The sequence below is a fragment of the Sorex araneus genome, chromosome 1 (genome assembly GCF_027595985.1).
Source record: "Sorex araneus isolate mSorAra2 chromosome 1, mSorAra2.pri, whole genome shotgun sequence".
Taxonomy (NCBI): Eukaryota; Metazoa; Chordata; class Mammalia; order Eulipotyphla; family Soricidae; genus Sorex; species Sorex araneus.
Genome location: NC_073302.1, coordinates 44,701,595 through 44,725,418, shown reverse-complemented (window position 1 = coordinate 44,725,418; position 23,824 = coordinate 44,701,595). Strand labels below are relative to the sequence as shown.

The 23,824-nt window shown below is 35.7% G+C and overlaps 1 protein-coding gene across 6 annotated transcripts in view; it reads right to left on the bottom strand.

Moving 5' to 3' along the window:
• LINGO2 (leucine rich repeat and Ig domain containing 2) overlaps positions 1-23,824 on the bottom strand; it is a 1,273,527-nt gene that overhangs the window by 540,104 nt on the left and 709,599 nt on the right. For all 6 annotated transcript variants that reach the window (XM_055140388.1, XM_055140505.1, XM_055140570.1 and 3 more), the window contains one exon: positions 20,861-20,942. The gene's annotated coding sequence lies outside the window, so the exon portion shown is untranslated. The remainder of the gene's footprint in view (positions 1-20,860; positions 20,943-23,824) is intronic.

The following is a 23,824-nucleotide window of genomic DNA, read 5'->3' as shown; positions in this document are numbered from 1 at the left end:
ACAGTGGGTAGGGCGTTTGCCTTTCACGAGGCCAACCGGGTTCGATTCCCAGCATCCCATATGGTCCTCTGAGCACGGCCAGGAGTTATTCCTGAGTACATGAGTCAGGAGTGACCCCTGTGTATTGCCAGGTGTGACCCAAAAAGGAAAAAAAAATATCCTAAAAAAAATCTGTACAGAATTAGGAACAATAAAACAATTCAAAGATAAGTGGTTCAAGAGGTTCTTCCTGATTATACCTGTTTAAGATTCTCCGGTAATAAACAAGATTAAAAAAATAAAAAGAAAGCAAAAATAAAAAAACAAAAAAGAAAGAGTAAATGGGTTATTTTGAGTTCCATGATACTGTTAATGACTGTGAATTAAGGACTATAATGACTGTGAATGTTATTCATTTTGTTTGATTTAATTTTCTTAATCATTTTGTGAATTTGTTTTTAGCAATAATTTTTACATTTTACTTATGAAAAAATCAAAAGATCAAAGACCATCATATCAACAAAAGAAAAGATAAAAATCATATAATCATATCAATAGATGCAGAGAAAGCATTTGACAAGATCCAGCACCCGTTTATGATGAAAACTCTCGCCAAAATGGGTATAGAAGGGACCTTCCTCAATATAGTCAAAGCCATCTACCGCAAGCCTACGGCAAGCATCATCCTCAATGGGAAAAAACTAAGACCTTTCCCTCTGAGAACAGGGACAAGACAAGGATGCCCACTCTCTCCTCTTCTGTTCAATATAGTACTGGAAGTACTTGCAATAGCGATTAGGCAAGAAAAAGATATTAAGGGCATTCAGGTAGGAAAGGAAGAAATCAAGCTCTCACTATTCACTGATGATATGATATTATACTTAGAAAACCCTAAAACCTCTACCAAGAAACTCCTAGAAACAATAGACTCGTATAGTAAAGTTGCAGGCTATAAAATCAATACCCAAAAGTCCATGGCTTTCTTATATGCAAATAGTGAGAGAGAAGAAATCGACGTGAATAAAGCTATCCCGTTCACAATTGTGGCTCAAAAAATCAAATACCTCAGAACAAGCTTAACTAAGGAGGTAAAGGACTTGTATAATGAAAACTACAAAACGCTACTTCAGGAAATAAAAGAAGACACGAGGAAATGGAAAATTATCCCCTGCTCATGGATTGGAAGAATTAATATTGTCAAAATGGCAATTCTCCCCAAAACATTGTACAAATTCAATGCGATCCCTATAGGGATACCCTTGTCATTCTTCAAAGAAATGGAGCAAGCACTCCTGAAATTCATATGGAACAATAAGCCCCCACGAATAGCTAAAGCAATTCTGGGGAAAAAGAATATGGGAGGAATCAACCTCCCCAACTTACAACTCTACTACAAAGCCGTAGTCATTAAAACAGCTTGGTACTGGAACAAAGTCAGAGCGGCAGACCAATGGAACAGGATTGAATACTTTGACACATCCCCCCAAATATATGACCATCTAATCTTTGATAAGGGAGCAAAAAAGACGAAGTGGAGCAACTAAAGCATGTTTAACAAATTTTGCTGGCAAAACTGGACAGCTACATGCAAAAAAATGGGCTTAGACCTCCACCTATCACCATGTACAAAAGTCAGATCAAAATGGATTAAGGACCTCAACATCAGACCAGAATTCCTAAGGTACATTGAAGACAAGGTTGGCAAAACCCTCCACAACATTGAAGCCAAAGGTATCTTCAAAGCTGACACGCCACTGGCCAAGCAAGTGAAAAACGAGATAAATAAATGGGACTATCTCAAACTAAGAAGCTTCTGCACCTCAAGAGAAACAGTGACCAAAGTACAAAGACAATCTACAAAATGGGAAAGGATATTTACGCAGTACCCATCCGATAAAGAGTTGATAACAAGGATATACAGTGCACTGGTTGAACTCCACAAGAAGAAATCTGCCAACCCGATCAAAAAATGTGGTGATGAAAAGAACAGAAACTTTCCTAAAGAAGAAATCCAAATGGCTCAGAGGCACATGAGAAAATGTTCAACATCACTAATCATCAGGGAAATGCAGATCAAAACAACCATGAGTTATCATCTCACACCACAGAGACTGGCCCACATCCCAAAAAACAAAAACAACCGGTGTTGGTGTGGATGCGGGGAGAAAGGGACTCTTCACTGCTGGTGGGAATGCCGACTGGTTCAGCCCTTTTGGAAAACAATATGGACGATTCTCAAAAAATTAGAAATTGAGCTTCCATTTGACCCAGCAATACCACTCCTGGGAATATATCCTGGAGAGGCAAAAAGGTATAGTAGAGATGGCATATGTATTTCTATGTTCATTGCAGCACTGTTTACAATAGCCAGAATCTGGAAAAAAACAGAGTGCCCCAAAACAGATGACTAGTTAAAGAAACTCTGGTACATCTACACAATGGAATACTATGTAGCTGTCAGAAAACATGAAGTCATGAAATTTGCATATAAATGGATCAACATGGAAAGTATCATGTTGAGTGAAATGAGTCAGAAAGAAAGAAACAGACATAGAAAGAGTGCACTCATATGTGGAATATAATGTAACTGAGAATTACAAGTTGGCAATGATGCAACTTCTTGCAGATATCTCTCTTGACTTAGTTACTAAAATACTAAAATACAGAAACCTAAAACCGAGAGGCCGCTAAGTATGGTCACTGGACCTCATACCTCTTCATCCTTAGCAATGGAAAACAAATTATCTAATGCTTCCTTTTCAGCAGGTCTTACTTTAGGGGAGAGACTCTCCAAACAATAATAGTGAGTTTTGTTGAAATACTGAATGCAATCAAAGTGAAAGTAAAGTGAAATTTATTAGTTACACAGGCGGGGGGGGGCTAAGGGCGGGGATGCTAGGGGCGTGGGGGGTAGGGGTGTGGGGGGGCGGGGTGGAGCTATACTGGGATTCTTGGTGGTGGAATAACTGCACTGGTGAAGGGATGGGTATTCGAGCATTGTATAACTGAGATTTAAACCTGAAAACTTTGTAACTTTCCACATGTTGACTCAATAAAAAAATTAAAATAAAAAAAGATCAAAGATAACACACAACTTAATCTAATTACACAAAGCCAATTTTATGTGGATCTAAATGGTTTGTATGCTACTGAACCCTGATTTATTTCTCTTCTAAAGTTATTCTTTATCTTAAAATTGACCTTCACATGTATGTATCTTTGCTTAACATTAATCATAGCAGATTCTACCTCATCATAGATTGATACTGAACAGAATTCCTAGAGAACTAAGCTCTATTTGTTTTTGAATAAGCGGGAAAGGAACAAAGGTATGACTACAATTACAATGATCAGAAACCAATCCAAACTTCCAAGGGTGATAGTCTTCCTTCAGCATAAATAATATCAAATTTATACACATACTACTTAGCTTAGAATAATAAAGAATGTAGGCTCTCTTCTCTCTTTCCCTCTATTTTATACATAAATGTTTAAGATAAATAATAGTATGGAATTTATAGGTAACATGGGTTTAAATAATGTGTTAAGAATCAATAAAACACATCAGTGACTTTTTTTCTCTTATGATATATAAGAGATCATATTCTACAGTAAAACTTGTTATTCTTCAACAATGCATCTTATTCCTGTCTTTTCAGTGGTATCTCATTTCAAAGCATGGTTAAGAACACTTGATGCATGCACAAAGGTAGAATTCATCAAGGTAAAACATTTGGGGAAGGCAGATAGTGTGCATTTGCCACTGTCAGACTTGGAACATATTAGATATTTTTCGTATAGTAAGGATAGCCATTCATTCTTCGTCACGTTTAGTTTTTATTCAGTTTAACATTTAAAAGGAACATATCTTCCAAGTAAAGATCATGAGTATTTTATTTTCCCCTACTACTTGGAGAAGGGAGAAGTTGATATTATGTCCAAAGAAACTTAATTTAGCTCATAATTGCAGTAGCTAGTTCCATGAAATTTGTTCTTACAATATAACATCTATATGCATATGTCTGTATTTAGATTTTATATTTGGGCCATATCAAGCTGTGTTCAAGGTTAATTTCTGGCTTGGCATCCAGGGATCACTCTTCATAGAGCTTGAAGAATGATCTAAGATCCATGGGATTGAACTATGGTTAGCCACATGCAAGACAAGCTCCCTATCCACTGTAATAACTTAATGGTCCTAATGCTTAAATAGTTTTGTTTTAAATAAACAGGGCAAGGATTAGAAGATAACAAAGTAGATAGTGTGCATCCCTAGCATATGTCTTGACCTGGGCTCAAATCTCAGTACCATGTGGTCCCCCAAGCACCACCAGATTTGGCTCTAGACCCCCAGCAGCAGCAATTTGGCCCATCTATCCCTGGCATCACAGAATTTGAATAGTATTACATTCTCAGGCACTAACATTGAGGCCAATTAATAGAGAATCACTAGCTGGGTCTATGGGGCCACCTGATTCCACTTGGAAGCCCCCAGAAAATAAATAAATGAATAAAAAAATAAATATGTTAGATTCTATTTATCACGTATCTTAAGCTTTATAGTGATTGACGTAATTTCTAACCAAAAATAGTATATACCTTTTTATATTTAATCAGAAAAAATATGAATAATAAAATTAGCACTTTCTCATATTAGTTTCCTTGAAGAAAAATGCTCTATAAAATATTAATAAATATACGGTATAACATAAAAATATATATGTTTGGATTTTTTGATATTTTCTTCTTAAAAGCTCATAATGGCTGCTTTAAATTGTTTCCTATAGCTATTATACTCACCGTTTCTTGTCTCTGAAGCATATGTTAAACATACAGTTTGTATTATGTAAAACTAATTTTAAGCATTCTTGTTTACTTGTAAGCCATGTTTGTGACTGAAATCTATGGATGACATCTGGAGACCTTGAGGAAAGTAAATACAACTAAATGAATGGATCATAAAATCTGTTTGCTCTCAATTATTTTTTACTGTTAAAAATAACGAGTTTAGACTATTGCCAGCTTTAATTTCAGGATAAAGGTTTATATTAAAAAATAACTCACTACCTCAGGATTTTCTGTAGATTATTGATTTCTCTATAATTGTTACTTCAATTTCAAGTTTGATTTTTATATTAAACTAACATAAATATAATTATAAAAATACTTCTGAATCACATGAATGCTATTTAACTATGGAAATGGTGCTGCACATTGATTAAAATTATTGCTTTTACTAAATTAATTCCAAACTAACTCTAGTGCTAAGAAACATAGACAAAATAGATGAATCAAATATACTGATAAAAATAACTTCAAACATAATCTCAGTGATTTCCCCTTCAATTATATGTTGAGAGCCCAAACTTATTTAATTTACTATCCCCTAGAACTAAGTGACTCTCTAAAATATACCTTCCTAATTGAACAAATAGAAAATGCTTCCAATTGCACAATAGGTTACTAGTATCCCCTTGACTAATTCTAATGTAATCCAGAAGGGATTTTTCATTCACTCTGGAAAATAATTATATTTTGTGAAAGAAAGAAAGAAAGAAAGAAAGAAAGAAAGAAAGAAAGAAAGAAAGAAAGAAAGAAAGAAAGAAAGAAAGAAAGAAAGAAAGAAAGAAAGAAAGAAAGAGGAAGAAAGAAAGGAATTGATACTGATAACACTGATTTCTGCTGATTCCTGTTGATGAAAGACTGTTAAATATTTCATTTATTTTTAATTTTTGTTTTAGTTACTGCAATTCATCTGTGTCTGTGCTGAAGACAGGAGAGAGTCTAGGGAAATCTCACCCTCATAAAAATATATTTATGAAGAAACTGACATCCTGTTATTCTAGCACATACTGCTTTGCTTATTACTAGAGTCCCATTAGGACAAATAGACCTGGAAAATGAGTACATGATTACTCTCCTTCTCATTCTTATCCAGGAACTTCCCCAAAGCCCATCACAAACAAATTCTAGAAATGCCTATGGAGATTTCTCATTCTGACTGTGTGTCATGACTTACTGCAGGGCTGTGTGTAGTAGCAGTGCTAAAACACTGTACACAAAGTATAAGGAGCACCTGACTGGACAAAGCATGTTGTTCGAAAAAGAAAGAAACCTATTAACTGGAAAACATAGTCTTTAAGTATACTGTCACATAGGAGGACCCTTGGTTGTACATAATGGAAAACTACAAGATATGAAGTAGTTGGAAAGACAAGATGTAATCTGAAAATCCCGCTTCCAGCTCGGGATGAAGGTGAGACCCTGTATGAGTTAACTTGGGTAGACACAAATACACTAAGAAGACTTAAAATAATAAAGAAAATATTAGAGCAAAAAGTCCTTCCTCCTCTTTAACATGTCATTAGAAGTAACCCTTGGATTAATCTGATGAATGTATAAAAATAAAACAAAACAAAAGAAAATACAAAACCAGTTATCCAAAACAACTCAGGGCATTCCATCTTCGACATGCTCACATCCCTATTTGGGGTTCTTACTGTCTTCCTTTAGTAAAATTGCACATTTTTTATAATTCCCATTCTCTCTCTGGAGAAGACTGCATTCTACTTTGAACACATGACACATTCTTTAATAAAACTCTCAAGCTTTATTGTTTATCTCCCCCTGAAATTCTTTTCTGCGAGAACAGACTAAGAGATGAATTTCAAAAGGAAATTGGCTCTGCTTATCCTTTCCCTTTAAGAGACACAACCTCTCCTCAGCTGGGCTCTCTGACAGCTGCCCACAGCAGGTCTTAACTCCCAGGCCATGCATATCAAGGTTGATGTGGCGTGGCCACTGCTTCAGTAACACTGGCAGCCACTTAGTGTTCAGTCTGTGAAAGAAAGTTAGAGACTTCACCATTCCTGGTCTCTGGAATCACAGCTCCCAGGTGTGATCCAGGAGTTAGGTGACTGCATCGTAAATATCCCCTCTGGCTCTCTGACCGTCCTCAATTCTCATTGAACATCATTGTATTAGCAGACTGGAAATACATCCATCCACAAGCCTCTACCTTCCAAAAGACATTGCTCTGATTCCATTGCCATAGAACTTTCCTGATTCCACTGTCATAGAACTCTCCCCATGTTGCCTTTCTTATGCTCAGCATAAGATTTTTTCTGTAATCTATTTTTGTTGAGAGAAGAGTGTTTTTGTTTGTTTGTTTTGCTTTTTGGGTCCCAACCGGCAATGCACAGGGGTTACTCCTGGCTCTCCACTCAGGAATTACTCCTTGCGGTGCTCATGGGACCGTATGGAATGCTGGGAATCGAACCCAGGTCAGGAACGTGCAAGGCAAATGCCCTACCCACTGTGTTATCGCTCCAGCCCCAGAAAAGCTTTGTTTTGTCTTGTATAAACATCTATTTCTAGTAATCATAGAACCTGAGGTGAGTAACAAATTCATATCTGTGTTAAGGTCAGAAGGAACTGTTAAATCAAAAAGAAATTGGAGAAAATTATTATTGTAATATATCATTATTGATAGGTTGGAGCGATAGCACAGTGGTTGGGCTTTTGCCTTTCACGCGGTCGACCCGAGTTCAATTCCTCCACCCCTCTTGGGAGTCCAGCAAGCTATCAAGAGTATCCTGCCTGTGAGTCAGAGCCTGGCAAGCTACCCAAAAACAGTATGCCAAAAACAGTATGCCAAAAACAGTAACAATAAGAATCTCAATGAGAGATGTTACTGGTGCCCACTCGAACAAATCGATGAGCAACGGGATGACAGTGATCATTACTGATATATAATTTTTAGTGAGTAGAAATTAGTTGATCTTTTGGAACACTTTTATAAGGTAATCATCACAGTACTAATTGGCATGATCCATAAGATTATTAATTGGCATATAATATAAATAAAATATCAATCATAAATATTATATGCCATCGAGAAATTATATGTATCAAAACTTAAACATAGCAAGAAGATGGTGATCTAATAAACTCCAAACTTCTACTTTCCCACAGGAGAAAGTTGCTCTGAAAACTAAGCAGTGACCTAGAGTAACTAAGGAAAACAATAATATAAAGAATATTCAACAATAGGAATTTTGTTTTTCTTTAAGAACTTTCTTGTACAGTGCTGTTCAATGTAAAAAAATCGCCCAATTTCAAGTTACCACTCTCAGACCAGAAAGAATACAGCAGAACCTATTTGTAATGACCAAGTCAGCTTCTGTGCTGACAAGTACCTAGTTTCTATCTCATCTAAATTTGAGCTAATACAGGAGAGAAACACAGTATACTGCTAATATATTGTTTTTTTTTTTTTAACAGTAAGGGCGGAAGCTATTTAAAGCAAAGCAGAAATAAAAAAAGTGCAAAAGCACAGATGCTTGGAGGTAAGAGATAATGAACAAAAGAATACAATGGAATGTCTGAATGCAGGGGAGTTGAAGATATCTTTTGGTTTAAGATCACTATCACTGTATCACTGTCATCCCTTAGCTCATGGATTTGCTTGAGCGGGCAACAGTAACGTCTCCATTGTGAGATTTGTTGTTACTGTTTATGGCATACTGAATATGCCATGGGTAGCTTGCTAGGCTCTGCCGTGCGGGCGAGATACTTTGGAAAAAGATTTTAAAAGTCCCCATGAAGGACATTATCAAAATAGAGTGGGAAGTTTCTGGCTATTTTTTCTCCACAGAAATACTAAGTGAATAACTAAAAATGGACTATATTAATCTCTTCCTTTGCTTTTGATTTTTTTTTTTTTTTGGTGGTGGTGGTGGGACAGTCCCAATGATATTTTGGTGTTACTGGCTCTGCACTCAGGAATCACTCCTGACATGGCTCAGGGAACCTATGTGGTGCAGGTTCAGCAAGTCAGCAAGTGCAAGACAAGTGCCCTGCCTGCTGTACTATCCCTCTGGCCCGGATGATGATAGTGTTTCTGGGAGCTCTGAAAACAATCAGAGATCTACAGCCTGTATCAGTTTGAGTGGGGTGAGGATGTCTACACAAATGCACTGAGAAGACTCATGTCCAGGTAATGTCTGAAAAATTTTAAGCATTTACATTGGCCTGGTTAGTGATGGTCTTCCCTGAAACTGTTACAGAAACTCAGGACCTATATCTTGGAATGTCATTCAAAATGTTAGAGCACATTATCTACATGCAGAGCCCTAGTTCTACCCCAGCACTACATGATTCTCCTAGAACTATGAAGGGAGGAGCCCTGAACATCACATCGGGAGAAATATTGAGTTTGCTAACGGTGACTCCAAAATAAAAAGAAAATCCAGGTTCATTGGTTCTAAAGGCCATAAATGACAAAAGGCAAAAACTTAAATATAGATTTATATATAGCTGCTACTGAGGCAATATAGTTATAATTATGCTAATGCTTTTGTGCCCAAAGTTACTGCTTCTCCATCATCTCTTACGTACCAAGACACTCCACCTCTGCTTTTATGGCATTACTAGTCTGACCCTTCCTTCTCCATCCCCTAAATTCCTCCCCATCACTGGGTAAGCTCAGTTCTGCTGTGAAACTCTAAGTGCAAGTTCTTAATGGACACTGATTTCTTGTGTTTTCCACACTTACAAGAATTAAAGCACTTTGACTTACAAATTTACCAAGAGTTGAGTTAGAGTCATACAATATCACAGCACTGATCCCACCATTAGTGTCAACTTCCCTCCATCCATGTTCCCAAGTTCCCTCCTATATTTCCCCACTCTATCACTCTTTAGTCTACCCTCTGGACCAAAGGCAGTTTGGTTGTTTAAGTTTGGCTCTCTTGGTCGCTGTGTTATTGATGGTGTGGTTTGTATATTTGGCTCTATCATTCTTTTTTCTTAAATTTTTTATTAGAGAATCACTTTGATGTATAGTTACAAGCTTTCGAACTTTTGTGTTTGCATTTCACTCATACAGTGATCGTTTACCCATCCCTACACCGGTGCCCATTCACCACCAACGATTCCAGTATCCCTCTCACCACTGCACCCCATCCCCCACCACTCTACCCTGCCTCTGTGGCAGGGCATTCCCTTTTGTTCTCTCTTCTTTTTGGGTGTTGTAGTTTGCAATAGAGGTATTGAGTGGCCATCATGTTCTATCATTCTTTAACAACACCTCTGTACCTGACGCCCCTGACTTCTTTCCTCTTGATTTTCATCTGCCTCTTTTCATGCTCTCCCTCCCTCCCACTTCATTCTCTGCATCTCCTCCCAATATTCTGGGGCTAAAGTTGATCAGGGTATTCCCCCTTTAAAATATTGCATTCCCCCATCCACTATTCTAAAGCCATTTATAAGTGATATCATCCTGTGCTTCTCATACTTCTGGCTTATTTCACTTAACATGATGTCTTCCAGTGCCATCCATATTCTTGCAGATTGCATGATTTCATAATTTCTTACAGCAGTGTAGTAGTTCATTGTGTACATGTGCATCATCTTCATCATTCACTTACAAGATGCCCAGTTGGGCATCTAGGTTGATTTCAAATCTTAGCTATTATATTTAGTGTTCCAATGAATAATGATGTGCTTATATTCTTTTGAATGGACATTCAAAAGAACATCCATTCAATATGTTTATTCGAAAAAAATCACTAAAATAATCTGGGATATATACCCCAAAGTAAAATTGCTAGATAATATGGAAGCTTAATGAAGTTACTGAGTACCCTCCATACCAGTACTCATAGGACTTTGAACAGACAACATTTCCACATCTGTGGATACAGGTTCCCTTTTCACCACATCCCCAACATCAGAGATTTCTCTCAATATTATTGATATGTGTCAGTCTCATTGGTATAAGATATCACATTCCTATTTTGATTGGGATTTCCCTAATAACCGAGGATAGAATTTTTCATGTGCCTATTGGCCACCTGATTTTTTTTTTGCTTTTTGCTTTTTGAGTCACACCCGGCAATGCACAGGGGTTACTCCTGGTTCATGCACTCAGGAATTACTCCTGGCGGTGCTTGGGGGGACCATATGGGATGCTGGGAATCAAACCCAGCTTGGCTGCATGCAAGACAAACGCCCTACCCGCTGTGCTATCGCTCCAGCCTCAGGACTTTCAGATTTTTGTTGTTGTTGCTCTTGTTCCTCATGAGTACTTTATAGACTCTGGATATCAATCATGTATCTGCTGTATGGAATGCCAATATTTTCCCCTACTCAGCTGTCATTTAGTATTATCCTGTGTTTCTTTTTCCATAATAAAACTTTTAAATTTGATGTAACCAGACTTCTTCTAATTTTTAAGACTGCTATCCACTATATAAAATTTTTATATATTTTTCTCTAGCCTAGTGATACTATTGGTATACAAAACTGTACATAATATAAGAGTATAATTTTGCCACACTTCTAAGCATATTTTACAATCCTATCTCCAAACATAAGTAGCCCTCTACCATACTACAATGAACTCATTTCCTCTTTAAATTTACTTTTCTCCCTGCCTATAAACTTCAATTCTGTGATTAGAGCTTAGGGTTTGTTTTATTTTAACTTTGTCTATTCATTTACTTGCTTTTCTACATGAGTGATATTATACAGTGTTTGCTTTTTTTCCCCCTTGTAATTTATTTGGTTTAGTATGAAACCCTTCACAGTTCCTTTCATCCTGCTAAAATGACAAGTGCAATTGCTTAACTTACTGTTAATATATATGTACATATATAAAATATATATTTTTCCACATATATAAATATATCAAATATATTTTTAAGATATGTATCAAATAAAATTTATTAAACTCAACTTTTATTGAGCATTTTGGTTGTTTCTATCACTTTACTTGTATCACTTGTCATCCTGTTGATCTTCAATTTGCTCGAGCAAGTGTCAGTAATGTCTCCATTCATCCCTGCCGCATGCTAGTATAGTCCAATGGTATTTGCTTGCACAAAGAGCCTCAAATCATTCGTTCAGGGTCTTGACGAAGAAGTCTGACCATATCGTAGATGGGCGGCCATGCGGTCTTTTGACGTCCCGTGGAATCCAGTCGGTAACAGCTCTAGTCCAGCAGTCATCTCTGAATCGCATTACATGTCCCATCCATCTGATTTCTGATGCCTTGGCAAACAAGACAGCGTCCCTGATTCTTGATTGTCGACAGAGGTCAGAACTCTGGATTGAGGCTCTCACTTGAGTGAAACCTGATACTCCAAGCATAGCTCTTTCAATTCCTCTTTGGGATACCCTAATAGCATTCTCATCCTGTTTTTGTAGGGCCCAGGTCTCTGAGGCATAAGTTACTACAGGAAGAACAGTGGAGTTGAAAAGATGTGTCCAGAGCTGGAGGTTCTTCGTCCTCTTAACCACTTCTTTGATGCTCTTGAAGATGTTCCATGCTGCTCTCTTCCTTGTGCACAGTTCTGGTGCCATGTCTTTCCTCATGTTGAGTTCTCGACCCAGGTACACATAGCTGCTGCATTCAGAGATGTTCGTTTTGTTGAGAGAAAATGGAACATCAGGGACTAGTTCAATTTTCATGAACATTGTTTTGTTGAGATTCAGCTGCAGTCCGACATTTCCTCATTCGTGGTCAAAGTCAGGCAGCATTTGTGCCATTTGGCTAATGTTTGGCATTATGAGAATGATGTCGTCAGCGAAGCGGAGGTGATGTAGTTGCCGACTGTCTATCTTCACTCCCATTCCTTCCCATTCCAGTCATCGCACGCCATTCTCAAGGGTTGCACTGAAGAGTTTCAGTGAAATGGTATCGCCCTGCCAAACCCCTCTCTTTAAGTCAATGATGACTTCCTTGCAGAATGGTGGTGAATCCATAATATAGCTCAAGGAGGATCTTGATGAACTGAGTTTGAATGCCCTGTTTGTCTAGGGCTTCGATGACCACTTCAATCTCAACAGAATCAAAGGCTTTATTTAAATTAATGAACATTAGACAGAGTGGCATCTTGAACTCTCTCTAAACGTCAATGAGCTTGGCCACCGTGTGGATATGGTCGATTGTGCTGAATCCTTTTCGGAACCCGGCTTGCATGGTTGTCCTTCGTCTAGTGTTCTGCCTATTCTATTCAGGATGACTCGAGTGAACAACTTGTAGACGACAGATTATTTCCATAACTTGACTATTAACTAGAAATAATCAACTATAGATATATGCTTTCAAGTTTTTTATTTAACTTTACAGATAAAAAATGAGAAATGCAATTTATGCATAATGATAGTTATATTCATAATACCATAGGATGTCTTTAAACCATTTTATATAGAAATTCATATGTACACTTTTTAAAAAAATCAGAAGATATTTTAAAGTGTTACTTTGGCCCACTGAAAAGAGAAAAATAATTATTCAGAAACCATTCTTAAAATATACAAACAAAATCACTAGATGCATCTTTTTATCTTTATTTTTAAATATTTTTTAAAATAAATTTTGGACCTCCCCAGCTATGTTCACAGTATCTGTGGGCCACTCCCAGCGATGTTCAGTTCTTCAAGGTGAATGATACATTACCAGCACACGAGGAGCAAGCACTGTGGTGATGGGGAATACAGGTCACCGTGGTAATGTTTATTTGCCTCCAGGGACATACAGAAAGTGCTAAGGAGTTTAGGTGGGACCACTGTTTTGAATATGTCTTAACACATGCCCCTTATTCTAAACTATATCCCCAGCCTCTAGATAAAGCTTTAAAATAAATGCCTCATTGAAAAAGCAAGAATAGCGTTCCCAAAAGAAGCAGGGATTCCCTCTTGTGTCATCTTCTTCATAAACAGAAAAATATTAATTCAAAAGGATATATGCATACCTACATTTATTGCAAAGCTTAGTACAATAGCCAGAATATAAGAAAAAAATAAACATTTTCAGATTCATCAAGAAGTTGTGTTGTACATGCACACTACTGTAGAATACTATAGACATTGTGAGAAAAATGATGAGAGCATACAATATACTACTACATGAATGCAACTAGAGGGTAGTATGCTTAGTGAAGTCAGTTAGAAGAGGGACAGACACACAATTACCTCTCTCATATGTAGAATATAAAGATTTAATAAGGGAGCAACAAAAAATATTCAGTTGCTTCCCACTATATATTTCACAACATCCCACTGTATATATCTGTTGCAAAGCAACTGGTCTGGAAAGCTGGTCAGTGGTTCCGTAGAACTGAACTTACCTAAAGCCTGGAGGGGATGGATGGGAACAACCACTGGGTCACTGGTGGAAGGGAATAGAGTCTCTTGTGGCTCTTGTGGTGGGTGTGGTGTTGGGATAGTGCATTGCATGAAACTATCATTTACAGTACTGTAATTCTTGTGCCTCAATAAAAATGGGAAAATATTTAAAAAATGAAAGATAAATGTCTTAATACCATAGAGGTGGTTCAGGAATTAAGGCAGTTGCCTTGCCTGTGGCTGGCCCTAGTTCATTCTCCAAAACTACATATGATTCTCTAAGCACAAACAGCAGTAATTCCTGAGCACAGAGAAAGGAGCAGATCCTGAGCAATTGCGCATGTACTCCCAACCCTCCCATGAAACATTATTTTAAGATGAAAAATTCAATAACTGAAAAAAATAAAACAAACACATTAAATATATTCAAGGAACCATAAGACAAATTGGAACTAACCCGAAAAATTACATAAATAGAATGAGAATATGCAAAATATAGAACTTGATTAAATAACTAAGTAAAAGTTCTGTTTGAAAAATGAAATAGCTAAATGCAAAAGTTATTAGTGGTATTTAATCGGAAATGTAAGCAAGCCAAGGAAAGAAGCAGTGAAGTTAAAGATTGATTATTTGAAATTATTAAGTCTGAGGAGAAAAAGAAATAAGTGAGGCTGGAACCATCATACAGTGTACAGAGGGTGATGGTGTGGACTTGGGTTTAATCCCTGGCACTCTGTATAGTCCCCTGAGCTTTGCTAGGAGTGATCCTAGAGAACAAAGCCAGGAGGAAACCCTGAGCTCTACCACTTGTGTTTCCCCAAAAGTAATAAAGAAGAATGAACATAAATTGAAAATCTTTTGAGTTACTATTAACTCAACTAAAATCAATAATTGAGAAAGACAGAAAAGGACAAATAGATTATATATGTATATATATGCATATAATCTATTATACATACATATGTATATATGTATATAATATATTATGCATATACATATATAATCTATTTGTCCTTCTCATTCATATATATATATGAATGAAAAGCTTCTAACTTCTTGGAAATGCATGGTTCAATAAATCTAAGAAATTCAATAAATTCCACATAGAACACCAAAAAGCCACTCTGCGGGACATTATAACAAAAGTGTTTCTTTTCTTTTTTTTTTTTTTGGTCAGGGTTTGGAGTTTTGGGGCCACACCCAGTGTTGCTGAAACCAAGTGCTATGATAGAACCTGGGCTCTGACATGCAAAGCAAATATTAAACTTATTGAGCTATGTCCTTGGTTCTAATTAAACAGTGTAAAGGAAAAGAATGGAGAGGTTAAAATCAACAAGATGAAAACAACTTGGCACCTACATCATACAAAACTATCAGCATATTTAAAACACAAGTGATGTAAGACAGAGGCAATTCTTACTGTACTTAAAAAGAAAAGGGGACTAAACCATTTAACCTAAAATCCCATGTTTTGCAAATCTGTAAGACATTCCCAGACAAATATGTTTAAAGGAGTTTTGGGATTCAAAAGCAAAAACAGTATACAGTATCTCAAAGTCATAAAAATATAAATTTATCCAATAGAATAAATCTACAAACATATATAAATAACAGCATTATTAAAATTTAGATTTTAACTTCAATTTCCACTTTCCACAGTATTTAACTTGTAAAACATACGCAAATCTGTTTTAACTATATAAAAATATAATAAAGAGTATGTAATCAAGTAATGTGATTAAAGAAAATTTATGGAAAATTTTGAGATGATGGTGATAACTGTAAAACAATGAGGATGTACTTATTTACCTTAGAAGTATATAATTAGAATAGTTAAAATTATAAATTAAATTACATATGCAGTAAAACTATAACGAAAAGGAAAAAATTATTGTATTGGTTAATTTTAAAACTTATGGCTTCAAAAACCACATCACTTAAAAACTTAGTGTCAGACTGTAAACATCTAAAATGTCTCAACATTTCAGCCAAGCTCTCACACTATTTGGAAATTGATAGTGTGGAAGCAAATGAACCATTACACAGCCCACCAGAGGAAATGCCTAGGAAATTGATGGCGCTGTCATACTTGCTGCATGGGTGAGAGACCTAGGGCCTTTGTCAAACTCATGTTGCACTCCTGGACCATTTTCATGCCTAGTGCCCTTGTGCTATTCCAAGTTTCAAATGGATACACAAATAATTTTCTAACAGAAAAATGGAGTGTGTATTCACGTGCACACAACAAACTCTAATAATTAACTTTCAATTGTTATTTTAGTATCATAAGATTGGTTGGGACCCAATGAATCAAGACAAAATTATAAATTGCATTATATCGATAGCTAATGAGAAAATTGGACAAAATTGGTTAGTTGGCTTTTAAGTTGGATGATATTGCTAGTTTACACATAATTTTTATGTAACTAAAATGATCAAAATTAGTTCATGAAAACCAACAAATCTGAGTAGGCCAAGATATAAAGAAGTCCACATTATTATATTCAAAATAATCTTTTGTGTTGGCTTTTGTCTTGATCTACCACTATGTTTTACTGACTTTAAAGTTTATAAAAACTATGAACCACAATGAATAAAACCAAACTAATATTTTAGCACATAACTTCTAGATGGTAAAAAAAATTACTATTTTATCCACTCAATTTTGGGGGCATCCTGGGTTAGTCTCTATTACATTCTTTATTTTCCAATATGATTCTATGATACATGTACACATATATACAATATGTATATATGTATATACATGCGTGTATGTATATTGTATATATATACAATTATATATACATAGAATGTATCATAGAATTGTATATATATATATGTATATATGCTTTAGGACCACACTTGGCTGTGCTCAGGGCTTATTCTTGGGTCTGTATTCAGGAATCACCGCTGGTTGGTCTTAGTGGAAAACATTGGTGTTGTACTATCTGTCTGGCCCCTTCTTTTCTATTATTTTCTCTTTTTTATTAACAATTACTATATGCTTTATTTCTGATTTCCATATTGGACATTATTTTCTCTAGCAATTTCATCAGTTTTCTTTGCCTTCTGAACTCTTATAGTCATTAAGCTTGCTTTCTGATTTTATTAATTTTTGCCTCCCAAACCAAATTCAATTATTTCATTACATTTTAGTTTCACTTCAGCCCTTTGTTGATGATTTCAATGTCTACAATGCTTAGCACTGTCTGTCTGTCTTCCTGTTGTCCATCAATATGCTTGAGCAGGCACGAGTAGCGTCTCCATTGTGAGACTTGTTACTGTTTTTGGCATATTGAATATGCCACGGGTAGCTTGCCAGGCTCTGCCGTGTGAGAAGGGATACTCTTGGTAGCTTGCTAGCTCTCAAAGAGGGGTGGAGGAATCGAACCCTGGTTGGCTGTGTGCAAGGCAAACGCCCTACCCACTGTGCTATGTCTCCAATCTGTCTACAATGCTTATGACTTCTAATTCTGGTTGGCATACATATATGAACATGCATATATATGGATTGCAACCAATTTAATAATTTTTATCTATTGACTTATTATTCTTATAGATTATTTTCGAGGGATTGTACTTCAGGGTCAAATAATAATTACCCAGACCTTGTTAAGATTTGAGAGAGTTGATGTTGTTTTACCACTGACATGAGAACATATATACGTACATACATACACAAAGTATATACATACATAGAAGGATAATGTTCTTCAACAGAGCATAAAGATTGGTCATTAATATTTTGGTCACAGTGATCACTTGGGAGTGTGTCTGAACTTCAAATTCAAGAATAGATTCAAATGCAAGAATAGATTGTGACAATATAAGGCCCAAATTCCAATTACATTCCAATTCATGTAGCAGATAAGTCAACTTCACCACAAGAATACCAATATATCATATTGTTTGTGTATCCTTCTCCTAGTCTGATAAAGTATTATACATAACTGTCTCACTGTAAGTACTCACACACACACGCACACATACCTATGTGTGTGTGCGCACCTGTGTGTGTGTGTGTGTGTGTGTGTGTGTATGAGAGAGAACTCAAAGTACTGTCATCATTATTTCCATCATTATGGTCATAACTACATAACTCCTTTTGGGATTATATTTTTTCTCTTTGAATATAATGTAATTCTCTGAATTTCACTTCATTTCTGTCTTATTTTTGGTATAGTATAGCGGAGATAATAATTAAATTGGAATGAAGGCATTGATTGAAAAAACTGCAGTCAAGGATGACTGCACAACTATCTAATACAATTTCTGGATCTCTCACTAGGCAATAGTACAGTGGGTAGAGTGTTTGACTTATGACTGACCTACGTTTAATTCCCAGCACCCCACATTGTCTCCCCGAGCTCACCAGGAGTGATCCCTGAGGGTAGAACCAGGAGTAAGCCCTCAGTAAGCCCTTTGTTTCTACCAGAAACAAAGAAAAAATCTGGGATCTCTTTGTAAGGAGGTGCACACTCAGAGTAAAAACTTATTTTTATATTATTGAGTATCACAGATATGTTCTATTTTAAATTGTAAATTTCAATCTACGAAATCAAAGTCTCTCAGAAGGTAACAATATATGGCAGAAAATCTCAGTATTGAAATGTTTTTCTCTTACACATATTTTCATTATTTTACATCACACCAAACACTGTTAAACTGGCCTAACTTTAAAACAACTATAACTATATTTGATATTTTAAAACTATAAGAAAATTCTATTGTTTTCATTTAGGGGAAAATTCAATCTTTCTTTAATATTTACTCACAACCAAAACTTATTCTAGAACATCTGTGCAATATTGCTTTGACGCAGATGGCCAACTAGTTATTAATAAAATAACACATGTAAATATTTGGATCAATTTCAGAAGAATCGAGAAATCCATAAAACCATCTTACAGAGCAAATTTTCACTGCTGACTCAATGTTAATTTTATGCTTTGTACCAAAAGTGAAGCAACTTTCTTTGGCAGTTTTTGAAATGAATAAATAACATTTATTTCCAGGAACCTTCAATTTATAGGGAGCGGAGACCATTTTAAAGTCCTAGCTTGCCAACATCTACTTTTATCTCTTTTAATTATCCATGCTCTCTGTATTGCTTGGAAACTGACAAGACCCACTTGTCCATATAAAACTTAACTGTTCTTTACAAATAAAACTCACAATGAAAAGAGATGGCAAAAACAAGATATATCCTGAGAGAATCAACAACAAATTACAAATCATTCTTAAAAACTTTCCATCGATTTTTCACTTCTGATGTTGATTGCTTTATATAAATGTTTGCATATGTTTTGCTGTTAAATAGTATTTGAAGCATTATTTTTTTTTCTTTTTGGGTCACACCTGGCGATGCACAGGGGTTACTCCTGACTCTGCACTCAGGAATCACCCCTGGCAGTGCTCAGGGGACCATACGGGATGCTGGGAATAGAACCCGGGTCGGCCGTGTGCAAGGCAAACGAACTACCCACTGTGCTATTGCTCCAGCAGTATTTGAAGCATTATGTATTAATGCAGAAGAATCTGGATTAGAAGGTGGAAGATATCATATTGAATATTGAATTTGATCCATGTCAACTCTTAGTTGGTTTACTGTTTAATTCATAGGCTAGAGTCAGCCCATATATACTAGCTGTTCTATATTAAGGATAAGCATGGAGAGTAACAAAATGATAGAAACTTTTATAGTCACTTTATAAAATATGCAATGGTTGAAATAATAAAATGTGAACTTATATATATTGCATATAAATTTTAATAAATTAATTTTTCCTGTAACACTTCTTAGTAATTAAAATATAAAACATTAGTATGTAGTGGATTAAACATAGTCTAATCCTTAACCAGATTCTAGAACCACCATAGTATAAGACTTCCAATGAGCCAGTTAACCTATCAGGATCTCTATTCTTATACTTGTGAAAATGTAAGTAATGATCCCTACATTATGTTCCAAAAGAATAATAAATTAAATTATTTATAAATTGTCAGTAAACTGTACAACCTCATATGTATATATTTATGATAGTTTGAATCATAAACATTTGGGAAATAGCATTACCTCTTAGCTTAAGGAAGCTTGGTGTTTATTAGAATGCCAACAAATATTTGTTCAATAAATATAAAATAAATAAATATAAATATAAAATATAAAAATAAATATTAAAACAAAAATTGACATTATACAGAACTGTACGCAAATGACTCAGGGAACTATGTAAGCTACAAGGCAAGTCATATTTTTTATTATGAGAGTAATAATGGCTTCTAAACTTAAAGGGGTTTGTGAGAATTCAATGAAATAATACACTAAATATTTAGTATTTAGTACTAAGAAGAAGGTAATTATTCAAAAAATATTAGGTTATATTTTTAACTATTTCTATGTACAAGCTACTATTCAATTGTTTCTATGAATTTTCTTAGGAAGCATAACACTATGGCTATCGTTATCAGTTTGAAGCAAGGAAACTGACTCAAAGAATTAAACAATATTCACAAAATATTGTAGTTTTTTTTTAAATTTATGTCTGCCCATAATACAATTGGTGGCTATTCACACAAAGTAACAACACTTTATGGTTTTCAAAATATTAAGAAAAGAATTAATTTTAGAAGCTACATTTTAGAAGCACTCTCACTTTTTAAACTATAAAGGATATTTGGCAAAAGAAATAATGACATAATTAATTATAAATGAAAAATAAATATTCATGAATCCTTTGTCACTTACCTGTTTTACTTGTTGGGTTCATGCTTATGGAAGTCACTTCAACTGTTCTCTTCTGAGACTCTTCTCATAACCCATTTGAAAGCTGCAAAAGAATATATGTACAAGAAGAAACATTAAGCAGAACCAGAGTGATAATACAGCTCATAAAGAGCTTGCCATGCATTTAGCCAACCCAGATGAGATCTTTAGCACCCCATATTGTCTTCAGAGCCCTGTCAAGAGTGATCCTGGAGCTCAGAGCCAGGAGGAAGTCTGAGCACCTCTGGGTGTGGCCTCAAACCAAATCAAACCAAACCAAAACCATGATACTTGCTTCCAGAAGAATCACCATAGATTATGGGATACAAAATATTTCAAATTTACATAGCACCTTCTTCAAAAGGTGAAAGGCTTAAAGAGATCTCAATGATGAACTTAGTTCATGTTTCAGTTTTACATCTGAAACATTTGCATGGTGACAAACTCATCTTGAATTTCTAAGAGTATGACAAATTATCTATCATCAGGCATTTATTACATTGTTGTTTTTTTTTAGATAAGTGAATGAATGTAATATTCAAACACATCACTGTCACTGTTATCCCGTTGCTCATCGATTTGCTCCAGCGGGAACCAGAAATGTCTCCATTGTGAGACTTGTTGTTACTGTTTTTGGCATATTGAATACGCCACGGGTAGCTTGTCAGGCTCTGTCATGCAGGCGAGATACTCTCAGTAGCTCGCTGGGCTCTCTGAGAAGGTTGAGGAATCAAACCTGGATTGGCGGTGTGCAAGGCAAACGCCCTACCGCTGTGCTATCGCTCCAGCCCTTCAAACACATCATCTACATCATCTCCAAAAATATTTTCAATCTCTTACTGAGGGGCAAATTCTTACTTTGATATGATGTGGTTGCTGGCAGAGGAGAGACAGACAGCTAGAGAAAAAACATTTTTTCTGCATCAATAAATCTGGCACTTCTTTTGTAGCCTTGAACCCAACAATTCAATCTTGAACCCAACAATTCAAGATTGTAAGGCTACAATCTTGATGAGGAAATCTACATGCAAAAGCACATATATCCCTCATGACCTCAATATTAAATAATTATTGAATGAATCATATGCCTATTCTCAAAAGTCTGTTTATATAGAAAAATAAATCTATGCAGGAAAATTTATTTTACATGTGCTTAGATTTATAATCTAAATACAAAAAATCAAAAGAAACTAACATAAGAAAGGGATAATATTTATGATTAACAGAAATGGGAATGAAGAAAGAGGATTTGGGATGAAGTTGTCAAGAGGCAAAAACTTTCAAGTATCGTTTTCCTGCTTTTTTCAAAGTTGGTGATTGGATTCTAGGGGCTCACACATACGAAGCAACCCTCTTTTTTTTAAATATCATTATCATGACATTACGACAAAAACCTTTAACCTAGTCTCACTGACCTCATTTATGATTCCTTTGATAGTGCACTGCTTACACTCTAGATAGGGTGGGCATTTTATATCATACATCCTCATTTTACTGCCATACTTAAAATTCTTCAGCACTTGAAATAAAATCCAATTATCTTACTGCAGACTACATGTTCTGATATGAACTATTCACAGCCTACTTCTCAAATATTATCTTACACAATTTTTTTCTCATTTTTATGAACTCCTGAAGACACATTCCCTAATAAATCACTGTCTTCAACATTCAGGAATTTGCTACTCAGCAAATCAAGCCTGAAACATTTATATCTGGGTCCTGTGTACACTTCAGGTCCCAGTTAAAAATTAGTTCTCACAGTGGGTAGGGTGTTTTTCTTGCATGCGGCCGAACCAGGTTCAATTCTGAGCATCCCATATGGTCCCCTGAGCACTGCCAAGGGTAGTTCCTGAGTTCAGAGCCAGGAGTAACCCCTATGCATTGCCGGATATGACCCAAAAAGCAAAAAAAAAAAATTAGTTCTCAAGGAACTGTCATTTAACACCACAAAGTATCCCTCCTCTCATCATAACTTAATAACATATGGATTAATTTACTTTAATTATCTGTTATCTTTCTTTATTGGGTGTTGGATCTGTGTGGGATGTAATCCAGCTACTATTAGACAGCACTTAATATACTCAGCTTAATAAATACATGGATTAATGAATATATTAAGAATTCAGTAAAGTGAAATCATTAAAAGTATTTTCATATATTTTTTGCATACCTGCTTTTTAAAATATTAGAACAATTTCTAAGTCAGCAGTACTTGAAAATCCCTAAGGGAACTTTAGTTTTGAATGAACTAAAATGCCGTGAATTTTCCTCTAGTGTGTGTGTGACTTGATCAGAGGCACCAAGAATCTGAAAGTGAAATGACCCGTTTGGAAGCCAACCAAGATTCTGAGAATCACTATAAGGAAAATCCCATATGGTAAAGGTTCTAAAATGTGGGATCACTTCCAGATGAGTGTTCACTATTCACAAATGACGGTCTTGCACAGTGCTTTTGAGATTGTTAAAAGGCTACTCTCAATGAAGTGAGTCAGAAGTGAGGTTGAACTAACTAGGCAGATGCTTAATCAATCTTGAATAAAACTGATCAGCACTTGTTAAAAAATGAAATCAGAGGCAGAGTGATAGCACAGTGGGGGGAGCCTTTGATTTACATGCATCCCATCTGGATCAGATCAATGGCATTCCATATAGTGCCCCCACACAAGCAATGCAGAGAATAATTCCTGAGTGCAGAGGCAGGAGTAACATCTGAGCACCACCACTGGATGTTAACACTTAAAAACACTTTTTTTAATGTTTTTTTAAAAAAGTTTTAACATTTTTAAAAGAGATGAATATTCTGGTAGAAGATATTTGGACAGCTATAACATAACCGGAGAAAGTATATAGGTCTCAAACTCTATGCTGCATAGTTTATTAAAGGAAAACATGTCAAAATAAAATTACTATCACCACAAAAAAAATCATTATACATTCTAGATA